This window comes from Zosterops lateralis (assembly GCF_965231275.1).
Source record: "Zosterops lateralis genome assembly, chromosome: 5".
Taxonomy (NCBI): Eukaryota; Metazoa; Chordata; class Aves; order Passeriformes; family Zosteropidae; genus Zosterops; species Zosterops lateralis.
This window is the reverse complement of record NC_139766.1, coordinates 61,970,056-61,988,814: the sequence shown is the minus strand read 5'-3', so window position 1 is coordinate 61,988,814 and position 18,759 is coordinate 61,970,056. Positions and strand designations below refer to the sequence as shown.

Sequence of the window (18,759 nt, the reverse complement as noted above, 5' to 3'; positions counted from 1 at the left end):
AAAACGGCTGAAAAGGGCCTCATTCCCAACACGGCGGATAGGAGCACCGGTGTGAGGAGAGTGGCAGCGAAGTTCTGTGTTTTAACATTTTTTCTTTTTCTTTCTTTTTTTTTCCCTTGTGCTTCATAAACACCCTTCATGGAGAGCCCCCTCTGTAGAGAAGGCGCTCATATTATTTGGGCTTTCAGCAAGTCACAGGTTCTGCCTCAGTTAAAATAAATGCACTTTTTAAAAAAAAAAAAATTTTTTTCCAAACCTTTAGGTTCTCTACAATAAGCAGTTTGTGATGTTATAAAAACGTGTGTGTATCTCAACACACAGGTGAGACCGGGGCATCCCACAACTGAGTTAAATGGGAATGTGAGGAGAACATTTATCCCCCTTGCCTGCCGTGAGGTCAGATACTCCTGAGAGTTTTCTCTCGTTTTCCTTCTTCCAAGAGCTGTGGTTGGGAAAACATTTGCATTCAGGAGAAGCTCTCAGCGGGTCCTGGACATAGAAGAGATTTGCATTGGGTTTTTTTGCTATGACTTTTAGGAAAAAAACCCTAAAAATACCCCCCAAACCCCAAAATACCCCAACCAAACCAACCAACCAAACAACCCCAAAAAACCAAACAAAAAGACCACAACACCACCACCACCACCACCAAACCCCCCAAAAACAAACAGTCAAACCCCCTGACTTTCTTAAGGTGCTGTGTTTTTACTGTGTGTTGTAACAGCTGTTGAATTTGTTAATAATTTTACCTGGTGGCATTCTCTGAGAAAGTCTTTGGTTTTTGTACTCTTGGTCTATGTGTATTCCACAACCAAGTCACATTACTGATTATATAAAAGATAAATTTTTTATAGATTGGTTTTGAAGCTTTTTTAGGCACAATTCTATCTTCCTTTATAAAGCTGTTGTGTTTTCTGGTTTATGGATATTTTTTGTTTATTGCTGCCATACTCCTGTTGCACTCTAATTACACTACTGTCTGTTTCAAATGGAGAAGGAAGTTTAAACTTTTTTGAGTCTTATTTCAGTTGTATGAGTCTTGGACTTTTATAGATTATCTCATGAAAAATTTATATTTTGTATTAGTAAGATTTATGGTTGCTTAATTTCCCTCCCCAAAAAAAAGGTTTTCTTATATCTTGCATATTCATTCTAAATGATCCTAAAATTAATTTGTTTTACTAAAATAACACAATGTGTTTTGAGGAACTTGACACCAAAACCCATTAAAAGCATGAATCTGATAGTCCACAGCATTTCGTTTTTAAAATCATACCATGTATATATATGAAAATTCTTTTCCCTTAAACATTTAAAAATTATTAGAGGGATTTCTAATGGTAATGTCTATCGTTTTAAGAATAATTATTTCTATTCTTAGTAAGGTAATAGAAAGTAATAAAAATGATAGTTTAAGTGGAAACCAAACTAAAACTCCCCCAGATTCAGAGTTATAATTTGTAGTATGGAGGTTTGGTTAAGCTGCGTCATTTAGGGGGGAATTCAGGTGCCAGAGATGGATGGGATTTCCTATTCAAACCTTTAAGGCACTGCCTTGTTTTACTGACAGGCAGATGTTCTCAAAACAGTAATTTCTTTAAAACATTTCTGTCTGTGTGCAGTGGTTTTTCAATGTAATTGTTTTCTTATTTTTCAGGCAGTGCAGCAGTTAATTTAGTCAGGCCCCAACAGCAGTGTCTTGTTATGCCATCGTAATTCTGCAACGTCGACATGCAATAGCATTAGCCTTATTCTGAGATATGTTTATTTTTAATCCCTTCTATTATCCCGGAATTGTCATGTTTCCAGCCTGCTTATCAGTTTTCTTAGAATGGTCTTGGGAGTCTCCAGGTTTTGAAAGAAGTCTGTCATGTAATCTGCCTTTTTATCCTGCTCAGTTAGTGATTTAAATGCAGAAAGAGGAACTGCTTACGCTGAACCACCACAAATACAATACAATAAATAAATAAAAAACTCCACAGATAATCATGTACAGGTAAAATTTACCAAGAATCTTGCATCCTGCTATTTAGGTACGTTTTTAATTGCAACTCTCTTCTAGATTGTTATTATTCCCAGGATAAAGTTGGAGCAAAGGGATTTTTTCTTTCAACAATGTGCACTTGCCTTGTATCTGCAGTAGTAAATAAGTGTGAAACACTTACCATCTTATCAGTCGTTACTTGTATGCACACTTCTCGGACAAAAGTGCCTTCTATGGTGTCTGTAACACCAAACACTTTATTCTTGAGGCTGACCTCTTGAAGGAGGGTGGTTATGAACGTGGGGTTGGACACAGCAAGGGCAAATTGATCAGAGTTTCCCTACCTAATCCTGTAGATAAGTAGTGGGGCTGAATGCAGTGACTCCCATGTCATCCATATATGTTGAGATTTCTGAGTCCTGTGCCTCCACCCACCACAGACTGTAGTGTGAGGGATTCTGCTGCTCTGGGAGAATTCATATATAGCTAGCTGTGAATCCCTCTGGCAAAATCGGTTTGGGCAGAGTTGAAGATAAATGAGAGCCTCTTGGTGATAATGCATTTATTAAAATCTCACTTCTACAGTTTGCTCAAATTAATACCTGGTGTTGAACATGAAGGCTAACCAAAAAAACCCGAGCCCCAAACATTTGCTGTCCACCCATTAAACAATGCATTTTAGTTCAAAGTTTTAGGTGGATCTGGTTCTGTTGGCTGTACTCCCTGTTCCCTGTGCAAGGCTTTTGCACTCAAAAAATGGAAATGGCAATGTGCCATACACCACATATTAAAATTGCACTGTTATAAAAGCGAGGAAAAAAGCGCTTTGCAGCACTTTCACTTATCATTTAGTGCCAGCTGGCAGTGTGGGATTGGAAAGGCTATTGGTTAGTCTTTTATATTTGGTCTTGCTTGCTGTGTGATAAATAATAGGTCTGTCTTCCCTGACACCTTTTATCTAGGATCTTGAACTATTTCAACTCTGCCTGTGGATGGGAAGGGTTTAATTAAATGGGCCCTTTGCAGGTGTTGTATTTTATAGGCTTGTATTATACAGTTTCTTTACAGGACTGTGCTGATATACACACAGGTGCTGGTGCCAGTGAATCTGTGTAATGCTGCTTGCAGTATGCACCTGTTCCATTGATCATAACCAAAACTAAATGAAAAGATGAAGCCCCATGTGCTCTAGAAGTACAGCCCCCAGCCTATGCAAAGGGAGGATATTTTTTTCTTAAATACCTAAAACCTTTAAAACAGAGGACTTGATGTTTTCATCATGCTCAGGAGCTGCCTGTATTGAAGAACACCTACAGTGCCAGTAGCTCAGTGAGCAGCTGCAGTGGGAGCTGCAGGCTGTGCCCTGGGTGGGGGGAATAGCTGGAGCCCCTGGCAGGGGACTGTGACCTGCCCAGGTGTCACTGGAGAATTCAGTGGGAGGCTTTCCCTTACTTTGTGTGTTCCAAAGCCTGTGTGTTCCCTCAATGCCTGGTATAGAGCAGTGGGATGTGAAGGTGTGCAAGGACCCAGAGGTCTCACATATAGCAAGAAATAAGAGGTGGGTGGCAACACAAAGATGGTTCAATATTACCTAATTTATCTATACATCCACTTATTTGTACAGTGTGTGTATGTATGGAAGAACAACAGAGAAGTGGCAGAGTTTGTAGTGAAACTGCACCACATTCCATGCTGTGCTGGCATAAAAGAGGAGATCAGTGATGTAGGCCAGCTTAGACCCAAGGGAGAACTCCTTTAAATACCAGTGGTGGTGGTGTGTGTAATGTACTATGCAGGAACATCAGGGAATATCTTGGAGTTCTCTCAGTGCTACCAGGTGACTGCTGGCATCCAGCCCAAAGCTGATGTGCTGTCACAGCCATTTTGGAATACTTGGGGAAAAATAGAAATCTGAAGTCTCTCTTCCCACAAGTGGAAGTCAAATTTTACCATACACAACTGTAAAGGAACCTTTCAGTTTGTGTAGGAATCAGAAAAGTTCTATAAATATCACTGGAATATAAATATGGCTTTAAAATGATGATTCATCCTTTGAAATCCTACTCGATGCCCCTGCCCATGGCAGGGGGGTTGGAACTAGATGATTTTTAAGGTCCTTTCCAAGCCAAAATGTTTTAAAATTCTATGATATAAATAGTGTGGAACCTGAAACAGAAATCATTGTACCTTCAGTCTACTTTACTGTAATCTTTACTGACTTGAGCACTTCTTTCCTATATTGGGACTTGTGCAATGTGAGGAAAAAAGACTTGCTTATAATGGGCTAAAATAGATTTTGTAGTGGATGGTTGCATTTCCTCTCTGTTAACCTGTCTGCAAAATGCATGCCTGCAAAGAATTTGAAAGTAAAAAAATTACATTCTGAACATGAGTTTCTATAGTTTTGTGGAAATTGAGCATAAAACTTGTATGACATGATCAAATAAAAGTAAGGTAGGCTTTTTTTGCTAGCTTTTGTGTGATATTGGTGTCTACATAGAAATGGCTGTTATGTATGGATCTATATGTGAACAATAGATTATAATGAAAAAATTAGCCATGTTTTTCCATGCATTTTCCAAGAAAAAACCCCCCAAAAGATAAATCATGCTTATTTTTGTTTAGATCTGACTTTTCAAGAAGAGATGCAATTACATAAAGAAAGTGTGGTGGCTGCACATAACTCTGGTATTTTCTTTTCTGTGCACATGAAAATGGACCAACTGCTCCTGTGGTAAGTTATTACTGGCAAAAAGCAAACACAAACAGTAAATATTGCTGAATAAAAACGGCCTCTCTGGCTAGAGAAATGTTAAATGTCACAGAAAGTGACTTCTCAAATCCGTATCTCCAGCCATTTTCTTTTAGTTACCAAGGTTCCAGTCTTGCTGAGGTTTTGCATTTCTGTGTTCTGAAAAGGATGGGAGAGTTATACAAGATTTTGTTGACAAGAAATCTCTCAGGTGCCCAGGATAACCACTGTAAAATGGCACTCACTCAGTTGATTGTATCAGAACAAGCCTGTTCTGGTGACCTTTCAACTGCTTTCAAGGATTGTAACCCAGGATATTAACAGTTTAAATAATCTAGATACACAAGTGGTAGGATAGATATAAAATACCAAAAAAATGCAGTATTTTATTAATACTAAATCAAGCCAATCACTGGAGTTAAAGTTTGTCTTTGTTTGTTGGTCCAAGAGTCTGATTTACTCTCTCACATCCAGAAACATCTGAATCATTTTCTTAGCTTGTCCAAGGCAAACTGCCTCAATACTGGGGTCACTGGGCTGATGGAAGCAGTCTTGTAGCTTATTTGTAGTTTATTCTGTGTTGACAATAAACATTTTACCTAAAGATCTTTCTTTAATAACATTAAAAAACAAACCTCAATTTGCAGGAATAATTAAATTCAAAATGTTTGCTTCTTTTTGAAGAAATGGAGTTTTAAATGAAGGATGCAAGCAAAAAACAGAAGGGATGAAGTGAACACACTATGAAAGGGAACAAAAGGATTATTTTTTTAAAAATGTTTTTTATTATTTCACTCAGCCATAGCACATAACTGTTTTCTAGGGCAGGAAGTAAAATATTTGGTAATAACTGTTATCTGGTATCATTCATGAAAACATAATAAAACTAGGAAAATGGTATCCAGTCTGCAGCAATTGGAAATCATCAGAGGATCTGGACCATACCCACAGTATCATATATCTAATATTTGACTAATAAATTTGATAAATGATTCATCTTTAGCTGTTAGGAATTGAGCTTTTAAAAAAAGAAAATAGCTTGTTTGAAATTTTGAGGCTGGGATGTGGCTTATCCCTCATCTCCACTTCGCTGTTCAGAGCAGTGGTGAGAAGGACAAGTCTTCACAATCTGTCGGTTTTTAAATACACAAAGCTGTACAGTCTTATCACTTCCTTATCTTGGCACCTGCAATTCTGTGCCCTTCTGTGTGTATCTGATGAGATAATCACCTGTCTCTCTTAAATGTAGGGATTGAGAAATAGGGTAGAGCTGAAAACATTCACATCAGTTAAACTGCGCTCTTTGTGACTGCAGCTGCAAATACTTTATTTAGGAAAAGCAGCCAGAGAGAGAGGGATGTGAAAGGCAGTGCCTGCCATCTTAGTGGCTTTGCAGATTCAGCACAGGTCTGAGTTATTTTTGATGCTCCAAAAACTGCTCTACTCTGCTTAAACAGACATAGGAATAAACCCAAGGATCCTCTTCTACCCCTTTTGCAGAACTGCACAAGTCAATTTGGAACACAAGCCCTGTGAGGAACAGCTGAGGGAGCTGGGGTGGTTTAGCCTGGAGAAAAGGAGACTCAGAGGTGACCTTATCACTCCCTACAACTTCCTGGAAGATGGCTGTAGCCAGGTGGGGGTTGGTCTCTTTCTCCAGGCAGCAACTGACAACACGAGAGGACATAGTCTCAAGCTGCACCAAGGGAAATAAATAGAGATTGGATGTTAGGAGAAATTTTTTTAGTGAAAGAGTGATAAAGTACTGGAATGGTCTGCCCTGGATGTGTTCAAATGAAGATTGGATGTGGCATTCAGTGGCACAGTTTAGCTGAGGTATTAAGGCATGGGTTGGAATCGATGATTTTGAAGGTCTCTCCCAACCTAGTGGTTCTGTGAGTTATTTTCCCTGTGCTTTCTGTTTCTGACTTTGGGGTTCTGCATTCACTTCTGTGCAGTGAATCCAAGCCTGTCACTGCCTGGCAAAGTGGTTATGCCTCTGAGCTATTAGCTAAAAGTGCTGCAACTTCTTCCAGCTGTGCTTCAGAAATAAACAGGGATCCTTCTCCGGCCATTCAAAGAACAGCTGCAGGCACACAGGGTTGTGAGAGGAGACATGGACTGTCCATGTTCTGGACACAGAAAGGAATTTGGATCAAGTGCAGTGGAAAATGTTTCCTCTGAGATAACTAGCTGGTTGTCATCCTTCACGCCTGCAGCTTTAGATAAGCTTGGCTTGAGTGCCTGTTCCTCCCCAGACGTTGTGCGGGAAGCGTTGGATCGCAAGGCTGAGATTTGGATTCCATCCAAGGGAGCCAGAGGCCTGAAGGACAGATGTGTCAATGGGGCACTCCTGGGTATGCAGGTTTCTTCTAACTGAGCCCAGACATTTTAAAAGAGGCTCTGTAGTAAATGTTGGGTTTGGTGGAGTGATCTGGGGCAGTTTTGAGGTGGCTATTTATGGCACATATTGAGTACAGTCCCCAGCGTGAAGGTTTCGTTATATAGCATTTTGTCCATCTGTTCCTTTTTTTTTTGTTCTGCAACGGGAAAAGAGCTAAAATTACTTTGGAATTTGTTCTTCCTCCTTGTTGCTTGTCTAAGGGGGAAAGTGAAGCAAAATGTCATGACTTTAATAGGAATTTAATGGATTGGCAATGCTTTCTTTTTCAGTTAACATTTGAAGAACGGGGGCTTTTTTCCCATGTCTTCTTTCCTAATCATTTCAATGCCAACTGAAAAAAACCCCATCATGATTATTATAAACCTTTGCTGAGTAACCACTAAAAATTAAGATTTACTTACTTAAAATTAAGATTTACTTACTTTTGGCATCAATTTCCATGTAAAGAGTTACCATTACTGATGCCAGTAATGGTAACTCTTGAAAATGGTAACTTGCTTTTATTTTTCATACTTTTTTGGCACAAAATTTTTGAACTCCTCATCTCATTTCTAAGAATTTTCCCTGTTAATGAGAGCACCTCTTCAGAAAGCAGTGCACCGATGCAGGTTATGAGGTTCTTTGAGAACTGTTGGTTTGAAGATATAGGCAAAATATATTTCTATCCTAAAGGGAAAAAAAAAAGGCTGCACCAGATGCAAAAGTGGAGCAGCTTTGAACGTTTTATAACAAATGCTAAGATTATATATTTGTTTTTATAACAAATGTTAAGATCATATCTACAGAAGCACTCAAAAGACAGCACAGCTATTTCTGTGCTGAGGTTAATAAAGATGCTTACAATTGGAAATTATTAAAACTTTATTTAATGAAAGCCAGTTGAAACAAAGATAGACAAGCACTCTATAATTTCTGTTTGTGTAAACTTAATTTATTGAACCTGTGCAGCGATCACTGATGTCCAGGGTAAATATCTTTTGGCTGCTGTAATCTTTGTTTTTGTTTCCTTCAAAAGATTTTCTCACCAAGTTCTGATTAATTCTATTACTTCGTAGGAGTTTCAAGTACTTTGCTTGATTTCAGGAATTAATTAAAAAAAGAAAATAGAACATTCCTTTCCTGTGAATCTTGCTATTTGAGAAAAACGTGAATGATGTTCTTTATGTGAAGGTGCTACCAGTTCAGAAGTGAAGTTATTAACAATTGTTATATTACCGTATTAAAATTAATGTTTTTTAATGCCTGTAATATCTTTCATCCCAAAGCCACTTTACAGGAAGTGTGTCAGCTGTCACCCACTGGATGGTTTAATGCCTTGGTAATAACTCTAAATGACACTGCATGCAGATGAAAGAGCTTCACTGATTGACAAGGATTCATTGGGGCACCTGGTGCTTTGTTTCGGGAGGAAAAGTGCCAGTGCTTTGAAAGGAATCCATGTCAGGATTACACCTAGAATCTGGGATCAAAAGAAGAGGAAACAAAAGATGTTGTACGGGTGTCTTCCAAGCCATAGTTAACAAGCCACGTTGTTATCTTGCTTCATCTCTCTGTGATAACAATGGAAGTTGGAGTGTGTCGTAAATTGCAGCTTGACTTGGAGCTGTCAACAGGCAGCTGGCTGGTGTGGAGTTGATATCCAAGGACATGAAGAGCCCAAATCAGGTGCATAAACACAGATACCAGTGAGATGTGAAATGCCACAGGGAATTTTGTCTGTTATCTGGATGCTGGTTCAGGAGGGATGTAGTTCTCCTTGATGTCCAAGCCTGTGTAGATTGTCTTGGACTGCAAATGGTGTCTCAAATATCATCAAGTGCTCATGATGAGATGACAGAATCATGCTCCATAAGATGCAAGACATCCACCTCACCCAAGAGTTTGGATTCAAAATGTATGATTTCTATAATGTGTTTGTTTTGCTTGAGTCCAGGGCAAATAAGACAAATCACTGAGGGGAAAACACGGGAGAGAGACTTGCCAGGTAGGTGTCAGTCAGAAGTATTCTGTGGGTTTTGTTCAGGATTTCAGCTCAAGTAAAATAAACACGGGGTATTGCAGGAGTTTGTAGTGGCCCTCAATAAAAAACACTGCAGATAAATCCATCCCCACAGTATGTTTATTCTTAGGATTCAAATACAGAGACCCAGTGTTGCTCCTTCTCCAAAATGGCCAATTTCTAAACTATGATTTAGAACCTCTTTTTCTCTCTTGAAGGCAGATCATAGAATTTTCTGCAAATGCTGACCTTGGTTTTGTTTTTTATTTCCAGCAGTCAATGGTCTATTTCAGTAGTTATCAGTCTTAAATTTCCGAACTTTCTTAACTTCCTTTTGACTTAATAAATAGGAATAATATTTTCCTCTGGAATATTTTGCATCTTCCCCGTGATGAAAACACACTAGGATGTTGTAGTCCCTCTTCAGTGATGTAATTAGATCAGTTATAAGAATAATCTTTGTGAACTGGCCTCTGCAAACTATTCTCAGTCAACAGAAGTGGCTGTCTAAGCCTTTAAACCTTGAGGCAGGTTTTGATCTTGACTTTCCTGTCAGCAGAAATAATGCAGTATTAGACTGAAGCCTGCCAGGTGCTTTTGGCATAACTTTCAGAACATGGTGGTATGGGTTTTGCTTTTTTTTTTAATTTTCCAGCTTTGCCTAGATTGATATTCCAATTGCTGGCTGTAGATTTCTCCTGATTCACAAGATTACATGATTGTCTAGATCAGATAATTTATTCCAGTGTATGAAGACAGACGTTGATCACACCATCTCTTTATTTTTTCAGTGAGGTAACAGATTAGGATCCTTATGTTTCTCTGGCATTGGCAGGATTTTCATGAGGGTATAAATTTTGGGGGGGGGGTTCAGGTTTTGTTTTTGATGTTTCTTCTTTGTTTCTGATACTTTCTTTGCCATATTGCAGAATGAAATGAAGAATGCTGAGGCAGTGAAGAAGGAGAAGGGCTAGAGGCACAAACAATGCCTAAGTGGGATGAGAATGCCTGGAAAACATGAATAGCTCTGTTATATCTGAGCTATTACTTCAATTCTAAAATTGAAATACACTGCCTTGGAATTACCCTCTTTTCACATCTCTATTCTGCAGCTTTGGGCAATTATGGAGCTGTCAAGCACAGCCAGTTTGTACATTGTCCTCACTTAGCTGCTGCTTTGTTCCAGAATCAATATTGAAATATGGTGTTTAAAGGTGTTGCTTTGACAGACCTGCATAATGCTGTATGATAGCAGCAGCTGAGCACGCCATGGAAGCAGCCCCCAAGGGTCTCATCCTGTTTGTCTTCAGATTTGTCTGTCGCTTTGTCTTGGCAAACAATATCTGAGTGTGGCATTAAATTGCGTTTGTACCCATTCTGATAGGGACCTTGGATTACAGGAGGAGTTGTGGGAGGAAGAGGAAATGTGGTTTTTCAGGTGGTTTTTCAGGCCCCATGCCGGCCTGTGTGACACAGAGAGATGCAGGGTGAGCTGCTCCTGCTGAGGTGAAGCAGACAAGGCGCCCTTGGGCAGCGCTGCCTCAGGTGGGAAGGGTTCATGCAGATGCTGGTACAGCATCATCACGTGTAATAGACACTCTCCTGCCTTTGTTCAGCATTTGGGACCATCACCAGCATTCCTGAGGCACAAGGGCAGAAAGCAAGTGTGGTGAAGGGGCCTTTTACATGCTGTGAGAACATGCATCTCATGCACGTTGCACTGGGTAGTTGCCCTACCTTATCTCGATGTGTTTTGCTGTGAATGAATTTTTTACAAATCAAATGAAAGTTTAGCTGTTCTACTTCTTTTTAACTCACAGGCAATGCTGGAGTCCTTGGGCCTAGTTTCTGTCTCTATGAGCTGCAGCCTTTACAACTCCCTAGTTTAGTGAAACCTTTTTGACCTATTTCTTGGGTCAGGGCTGAGATAAAATACAACATCCAAAACTGCTTTTTCCATTATGTGATCATTCTGCTCCCAAAAGGGAACAAGAACACCTTTGAAATCATGCATTTGGAAGAAATCTTTGGAGGGAACCAAATGCACGGAGGCAGTCAGCCCAATTGCTTTAAAAAATGATCATGTGCTGCTCATTCTGACATTCTATAATCTCAGTGTATAGTCTTAGTTGGAACTGTTTGGTTTCATTGAGGGAGTAGAGACTTGCTTGTTTGCAAGAAATGTGTAATCAGGACTTGATGAGTGAAAGCGTCACCTGGTGAGCTTGAGAAAAAAAATCGATGAGTTGTCCCGGCTCTTACGTGAGAATGAAATTTGAGAATTGAAACAATTCCCAAGCAACTAATGTACCAAAAAAGATTTTTATAAGAAAAGGCAGTATATTAAAAGCTTTTGAAGCAACCCAGGAACCAGAGTTTTCAGTAGCAGAGGAGGTTGAGCCATCTCTCAGCTGGGTGCTGCAATCCATGTAGTTCACTAAATCTACTAATGCATTCTCTTCCTGTTTCAGTAAGTCTGTGCAACTTTGAATGCAACATTTTTTTAGCCAAGAGAATTATTTGGCCCATATCTTCTAAATCCTACCTTGGGGAACATATTATTGTCATGGTAACATAGCCAAAGCTTTTACTGTTAGCTCGAGATAAGAATCTGTATTGTTTCAAAATGTATATTTGGAGCACAACTTACTGAAATCATCAATATTTATACAGCAGATAATATCTTCAGACAGGCTGGACACCATCTGTCACAGTCTGATTTAATTTTATGGTCGCAGCAAAGTGAACTGACGGTGTGGAATTTTTCACAGAAGTCAGCTGGAAGTGTGTCATGGTTTTCAGGTAAACCTATGAAATGTTATAAATGATGGCTGTGCATTCATGTTATGTAAATGGGGAATGTACTCATTTGGGGGAGGGATTGGTTTCTGTTTGTTTGCATCCTGAAACAAGTTTAAATTCTGTTTAGTGCTCTATTGTACTGGAATTATTTATAATTGAATCTTTCATACATGCCTTATGTATCTCTGCAGGGAAAATTGACCATGAAATCATTGGCTCTGGAAGAATTACTGAATACAGGAAGTGGCAATTTTTAAAATTAAATAAGACTTGAGCAGTTCATGGCATTACCTTCAGATGGCAATTTAGAATTAAGGTTGTTTTCTTTTTCATAGTAAGCATTTGGCTTATGGCACCTTTAGCATTTTATGCAATGTTTTATATCATTAGAACAATAAAACACCCCTGATAAATTTATCCAAAATTATATTAGTGCATTTTAGGGTATATTTATTTGCTAGAGTTTTACAGGACATGTAGCCCTTGACAGCAGACAAAATGGTTTCAAAAATGGCAGTAGTATTATTGTGTGCTGAGGTTGTTCTCTTGATATGTGTGTCAACAAATAAGTGGTAAAATATTTTTCACTAACAGTGAAGTAATCGAAGGTACAGATAAAATTGTTTCATGTACAGTGAGACAGTCCTGTTTCTCTAACACTTGGATGCTTGAAGTTATTTGTTAATTCATTCCTTTTACTGAAGTAAGTATTTAACAGTCCAGTTTTGTACATCTAATTTACGGTGAGTGAGTAAATATATGTGTATCTTCCTGCTTCATGTTTGTGGGCTTTGTGTCAGGACATCCTTTTTCTAATGATGATGATGAGTGTAAAGGCTTGAAGCCTTCAAGTTTGTGTATTCATGTGCATGCATTTGTGTGCCCATTTCTCCTGTGTTAGTTCCTGTCTTGTTGCTGCTCAGTGCATATCTGCTAAGATTTGTTTTATCCTATCTTAGGTCTTGATTTACAAATGTATGGGTAGTGAAAACAACTCTTGGCTTGAAGAACCATTTTTTTTCCTGAATTTTCTCTTGTGCTCTATTTCATATAAACTAGGATTTCAAAATCTAACATAATGCATTTTGGTCAGATAGCTGTTGGATTTTGCTCTTATTTATACAATGTACAAGCAAGTGATCACTACTACTCCTTAGGTCACTTACTGTTAATCAGTCTGTCTTTTAAGTATTCTTCTGTGCTGATTCATTGTTCCTTTCACTTAAAACCCCACTTGTGAAAAAAATAATCAAGTGGATTTGTCCAGCAGCCATGCCCTGCCCTGTGATATCACTGCCTGTTCTCAATTACCAGATTTTGTCTCCAATTACATTTTGTGATTGCATCATCTCTGTATGGGTCAGGCCTCATGGAGGTAAAAAAGGAAGGTTTAGAGTGTCCTTTTTCACCTCAGAGTTATATAGAAAGCTGACATGATGCTGGTCATGGTTAATTCTCCATCTCAGTTTAGTTCTGTTACATTTGTTCACCTGTATAACAAAGTTAAAGAAATCCTGAGTTTAAAATGTACACTTCTTCATGGTACGGCAGTGAAGAGGTAGTGGAAGGAAAAGGGGTGAAAGAAGAATTATAGGAGTATATGTAGCTTTCTTACATTTTTAAAAAGCCTTTCTCAACCATTGGCATAATAACAGTGTAGAAACTGTAATGGCTTTAAAGGCCTCTTGATGGAGATGAACACAAAATCCAAGATTATTGTTTCTTTTGTCTGGGGTAAAGTCCAGGTCAACCTTCATCAGTAATTTTTCCGACTGAATAAGAGCAATGAAGGCATTGCAAATATTTGTATTTTGTTAAAGACTAGCTGAGAAGTTCAGTACAGTGGAGGGTTGCATGGCAGACAAATGAGAGCTGCAAAAAAAGAGTTTGTTAAATTGCATCCTCAAGCTTGAAAAATAACTTTGGAATGAAGATTTTGTGTACAGTGGGTACACGAGAGAGAACAGCAGTGGCTGGTTCCATGGAGAGCCTGGCACACACCTTCACTCTTCCACTGGAGCGTGCAACATTGCATCAAACTGGAGTCATACAAAACTGTGGCTGAAATTAATGCTGAGAAATCCTTTAGTTCTGGCTTCAGCACTGATTTGGGTGGAAGAATTCGTTCAGAGATTGGTTTGTTGCTTTATGCTTTAAAGCATGAAGATGCTTGCTCACTAGGATTTTATTTTAGTGGCCCTAATTTAATGTGATTCAAAACAATATGACCCCTGTAAGGCAGGCAGAGCTGAAGGGGGCGTGTAGCAGCTCTTAAACTATCACAGTTTGCAACCCACTGCATTAAGCCATCACCAATTTCAGATTGCTTTAATGTGCTGGGTTGCAAACTGTGGCAATTCAGGAGTTGCTACATTCAGCCATCCATGCAGCAGGCTCTGGGAGAAACATACTCCCATGAAAATCAATGACAGAGGTACAGTCTAGTTTTCATCTCCTGGGCTACGAATTGCATGCTGAATTTGCACTTGAAATGAGATGATTTTTGTGCTAAGGAGGACCAACACCAAATGCTTTAGAGGCACAAAGAGGAGGTCCAAGAGCTTAGCTGAAATTAATTTAGTTGGCTCATTGTGACCTTTGTCACAATTTTTGGGACTTTTTGTGAATTTTTTTTGTGAATTTTTGTGAATTTTGTACTGTAAACATCTGCTCCCATCCAGTCGACCTTAAATTTAGACCATACCCACTTCTGCCTTACCTGTCACAGAGAACCATATCCACCAGTTAAGGCTGGGGCAGCTATTCTGGGAAACTGGTGCCAAAAATGGTTTGTTTAAATTGTCTGATGCCAATCTGATGCACTGTGTCAGGCCATTACAGTGTTTAGCTGAGGCCTCATTCCAGTGTGGAATGCATTTTGTGGCACCTTGGCCCAGCCAGTAAAGCATCTCAGGAGGACACTGTAATCACCCAAGATGAATGTAGAGGGAATTGTGTTGAACTCGAGGAAGGAGCATCCCTTGATTGGGAAAAGAAGCATTTGAGAAGGCTCTGTTTTCCATTAGATACATTGTTTCAAGGGCAAGTATCCTAATTACGCTCCATGGCTTCTGTCACTTCTGCCGAAGCTCAGGCTCTTTATTTCCTCTCTGTTTCTCCAACCCCACTCTTGTAATTATGTCAGAAGCAGCTACCCTTAATCCCTTCTGCTGTGAGTGGTCAGTTAATGGTATTTTCAAAGGTATTTTCCTGACTCACACTCACACAATAGTATGGGGTTGTTTTGTTGTGTTTGCTTTTTTTTTCCCCCTAGAAAACTTAAATTTATTATATTTTGAATTTTTTTTGTGATACAGGAAAATTTGTGTATGGATATATTTTTAAGGAAAAAAGCTTTCAGAGAGGTAACTTCATTCTGGTATTTTACTTTACAATAGTGAATTGTTGAAGACTAGTATTGAGACCAGTAGCTTGACGCATTAAAAGCATCTGGCTTATTGTTTATTTCTACTGTGCAGGTGTTAGCAAACTCCAGTGGAAGTTGTTTCCTGCTGCCCTTTGTGCCTCCACAGGGCACTGGTGACGATAGGAGGACATCTTCACATCTTCTCTTAGTAATATGTAGAGTCTGGAGTGGAATTTCTGTGGTGATTGTTAGCTTGTGGTAGAGCTGTTAAGTAAATGGGGAAAAAAAAAAAAGACAACTGTGTGAAAGTTGGAATTATAGAATTTTTTTCTCACGGCAATTAAATGTGTTCAGACCTTCATGCATGTATTTATGTATGCAGGAACAATGTGTGAATCAAAACAAAAAACCTTTACATCTAAAAAATAAGAACATGCAGGAAAAACAAGCTAATGGAGGAGGGGAAGTGGTATATGTAGACAAGAATGGGCAACCAATAGCTCAGGGGCCCATCACAGCCATTGACTTCACTTTGTCTGTAGTTAGGTTAAAGGATTAAATGTTTACGAGCCATGCCATATGTCAGTGTGTGGGCTGCTAGAAGCACTTGGGTGGCCCTCAGAAAAGCAAGAGTTACTCAACCTGGGTTAGATGACCTCTATGTTCCAGTTCCTGGTAACACAGGACTGTGTTTGGCTCTGGGTGTGGTAAAACCTGTGGAATATTCAGACCAGTGGCCAGAAAGCTGCAATGGGTTCCTTGGTGTTCTTTTTGGCCAATTACATTGATATACTGAAGGAAATGGTTTGGTTTTTTCGAAAGGGTACTTTGGCAAGATAGAATGTCACCATATAGGAGGAAAGGCAAAAAGGGATTGGGATTGTTCAGCCTGGAGAAGTCTTTTGGGTGACCTAACTGTGGCCTTCTATAACCTGAAGGGAGCCTAAAGGAAAGATGGAGAGGGAATTTCTACAAGGGCCTGGAGGAACAGGATGATGGGGAATGGCTTTAAGCTGAAAGAGAGCAAGTTTAGATTAGATATTAAGAAGAAATTCTTCACTGTGAGTGTGGTGTGGTTAGGCATGGGCACAGATTGCCCAGAGAAGCTGTGGCTGCGGCTGCTCCATCCCTGGAAATGTGCAAGGCCAGGTTGAATAGGCCTCTGAGCAACCTGGTCTGATGAATGACATCCCTGCCCAGGGATATTGGAACTGGGTGATCTTTAAGGTTGCTCCTAACCCAAACCATCCTATGATTCTGTGATAATATTTCTGACTAGCTCTTATCCCAGCCTAAATCTCATGGAAGTGTAGTAGCCTTCCAGTGCACTTTCCTTGCTGTTTAATGTCAGAAGAGACATCCTGCAGTTTGATATGTACAGAAGAAATGTTATCTGCTCAATTTTTAAACTTGAGGACATCAGAAATCATCACCAACTCTACTTAGTTCTGTGAGTAAAAAAATGCAATAGTTCCTCTGTGCAGTGGCAGTTTTTAGAGGTGGGATTTGTGGCAGTCTAGCAATGGGCACAACATGCTGCTACTGGGGAGATCTTTAGCAGGTCTTTCGGCTTCTGAGGGACTCCAAGAGTTGCACTGCTTGTTCATTCGAGCAGTTCAATAGCTGTGGAGGAGATGCGTTGTAATTTTATTATTTTAAAAAAATCCCTTTCCCAAGCCTGAAAGCTGATTGAATTTTAAAGATGTGTACATTTTTTTAGGGTGATGGGCATTTATGCTTTTGTATAGCAGCTAATGTAAACAAAAGAGCAGATCCACACTGCTATTACCACCTTCCCTCTGTACTGCAGATGTCTGAGCTGCTGCTGCTGCTGGTAAGTGCTACAGGAGGCTGCTCAGCTTCCCTTTGCAGGCTGCTCTATCCCCTGATTCTCCAGGAGATACCGTGGCTGTGGCTGCAGATTAGATTTTTCTCTCCCTCCCCCTGCGAGACCTCTGTGTGCTTTGACGTCATGTGTGCTCCTTTCAGTTGCCATAGCAGCCCCATTCCCCAAGCTCTCTGCCTGTCTCCTCTGGTAGGTTCCACAATGGTACAGCCAGCATCACGCTGCACAATGGTTTCCAGGCAGTGAAAGAGCGTGATTCAGCAAGCCACTCTTCCCCCCCCTTCCCCTTTTATTTCATTATTATCAGACATTTTGCCTCCCCTTTTTCTGTTCTCTTCTACCCTCTCCCCCCAGGCTTTTATTCAGTTCTTTAAAGAAAAACGGTGATTTACCTCAAAACCAACTGCCCATCTTTTTTTCTTTTTGTTTTTCCTTTTTTCTTTTTTTTTTTTTTCCTTCCCCCCCTATTATTATAAACAGCTCATTTTATTGTGTTTTTTTTTTTTTTCCCCTCGGCACTGTTTGGAATGTGATTTAAAAATACCACCTAAAGTCGCAGTTTGGGGAAAAGGTTTCTGGACGAGGAGAATAGCTCGCAAGCAAGGAATGGTAGGTGGTTGATGCTAATATTCTTTGACTAACTGCTTTCGCAGGGTGGGGTGATGAATATTGATTGCTGCTGGAGAAAAAAAAAAAAAGAGAAAAATTATTAAAGCAGGGGAGAAGGGGAGAGAGAGAGAGGTTAATGAAGTAAACTGCTAAGCGAAGCAAGAAGGCTGCACCTGTCCATTTTGTGGCCAGAGAAGCATCATTTTCCTGCGTTCGGGTGTGTATGAGCGTTAATGTTTGGGCGCTGCAGGTGACCGGCGGCCGTGAGAGCAGGGCAGGGGCACACCATGGATGGGAGGGAGAGTGGTGGTGCTTTACCAGCTGGCTCATGTAAACACTGGGGTTTGACTCAGCCTCATCACCTCTAATGCTGCCTGGGGGCTTTGGGGGCAAGGAGGTGTCTTGGCTTGTGGCTCAGGAGAAAAACGAGGTTGTTATGGGGGTTATAAGGTCCATACGCAGCCGTATAAAATTTGGATGTGGAAAAACAGAGAGAGGACAAGGAGCTGGAAGATTCAGAGGACAGAAGTCTTGGCTTTTTGCAGAGTGACTGAATGCCAAAAAGAAGAAGTGTGTGTTTGGAAGTGTTTGACAGACCTTGTTGGATGTGGGGGTGGGGGTTGTTTTTAAGAAAGTAGCCTTTAATCATCACTCTTCCACATTACTTGGATTTGAGTGAACAACTCAGCCCACTGGGTTTTACAGAACCACAAGGTCTTGCAGGAGAAATGTTTACAGCAAGCTACGGGCCAGTTATTTTGCAAAAGAGAATTAACAATCTGTAGATGCTGCAGTGAAATCAATGTTGCTTTGCAGGGAAATCCTCTGGCAGAAAAAGCTGCTGCCACAGGAAGAAACATGGGTTTTGTTTTTTACAGCGGAGTGACTTTATTAGAAATAACAGAAATTTGCCTTGGATAATTAAGTGTTACAGCATTGTTTAATAAGCAGGCAGTGGTCCCAGTGAACCATGGTGGGCATGTTTCACACCATTCG

The 18,759-nt window shown here is 39.9% G+C and overlaps 1 protein-coding gene across 4 annotated transcripts in view; it reads left to right on the top strand.

Moving 5' to 3' along the window:
• The first annotated feature begins 17,386 nt into the window (after positions 1-17,386).
• The window catches only part of MAPK10 (mitogen-activated protein kinase 10), a 143,144-nt gene continuing 141,771 nt past the window's right edge, over positions 17,387-18,759 (top strand). For all 4 annotated transcript variants that reach the window (XM_083860783.1, XM_083860786.1, XM_083860782.1 and 1 more), the window contains exon 1: positions 17,387-17,763. The gene's annotated coding sequence lies outside the window, so the exon portion shown is untranslated. The remainder of the gene's footprint in view (positions 17,764-18,759) is intronic.